The sequence below is a fragment of the Neovison vison genome, chromosome 4 (assembly GCF_020171115.1).
Source record: "Neovison vison isolate M4711 chromosome 4, ASM_NN_V1, whole genome shotgun sequence".
Classification (NCBI taxonomy): Eukaryota; Metazoa; Chordata; class Mammalia; order Carnivora; family Mustelidae; genus Neogale; species Neogale vison.
In genome coordinates, this window is record NC_058094.1 from 148,883,192 (window position 1) to 148,884,653 (window position 1,462).

The following is a 1,462-nucleotide window of genomic DNA, read 5'->3' on the forward strand; positions in this document are numbered from 1 at the left end:
GCCGATACTAGAATTATTTAGGTAATTATCATCAAATAAATAACACTACTAATAAATGCATAATAATAAGAATAGTTGGGGAATCTTCAAAAGAAAAGAAATGTTTCTGGAATCAGTAATGAGTTGTATAGGAAACATCATCTCTGGCTATCAAATGACCATATTTGATTTCTAGGAAAACTGTGGGAACTTTAAGGACATACATGTTTCTTTAGAATGAACATCTAAGCATCTTTCTAGTTCTTGTAGGGCTCTGGATTGTTTCAAGTTATTTCCCTAAGCAATATGTAATGCATAATAAATAAATAACATACAATAAATAATTGAAAAAGGGCTTACAGAGTCTGCGTGTGGGAGACATTTTGGTAGGGGACGAGAAAGAACTTAAACAAAAAGGGAGATGACTTATTAAGGAAAGTCACTTTAGTGGCAGGAACACAAGCTTCGTTTGTCATCTTGGATGCAGTTAGGATACACATTGCTTTAAGTTACTTTAATTACTGCAGTATGTTCCTTTGAATGTGTTACTGAACACTTGGGGGCTAGGTCATGCTCAGCATTTTGTTTAGGTTGCATGGTGGTTGTAACATGGAAAGGTTTTTTTTTTTTAATTTCCTAATAAAAGTGGGTTTTAACTACATGTAAAGAAATATTGAAACTGGTGGACCCTTTGACTCAAATATACATCAGAAACAATATGGAGCATTCATTTCAGGGACATGCATTGTTGGTGTATTACATACTGCAACTTTGGAGCTAGGCAGAAAAGAATGATTGAATTTTTGGTAACTAACCTCAAACTGCTACATCTGTATTTTGTATGTGCTCCTTGTATCCTGTAAGAGAGGAAAAGCAAAAGGACTTAAAATAAAATAGGAAAACACATGGATGATTACAGATAAAGCTATCATTCTTACTCTAAGCTGGCCATGTACTCTCCTGTAGGTGGAAATCAAGTCTCATTTATTCTTAGAACTTAGGATATGGATATACTCCACAACTATTTGTCAAATGAATAAAAGTGTAGATGGTGAATTCAAATGACCATCCCACACTATGCTACAATATCTCTTTTTTCAGTTTTATATATATATGAGTATAAACCATGAGTGAGAGTTGATATATCTATAAATGACATACATATATATACAAATGTAAAACTATGTGTAAATTATGTGTTTATGTGTGCACATATAGGTAAGATAATGAGATTGATAATAGTAATGATATCTGGTTAATATATATTAAACTTCCACTGTATTCTAGATGCAGTACTAGGTGCTACCATTTTCTTTCTTTCTTTCTTTCTTTCTAAAAAGATTTTATTTGTTTATTTGACAGAGAGAGACACAGAGAGAGGGAACACAAGCACAGGGAGTGGGAAAGGGAGAAGCCGGTTTCTTGCTGATCAGGGAGCCCAATGTGGGGCTCAATCCCAGGACCCTGGGATCATGACCTGAGC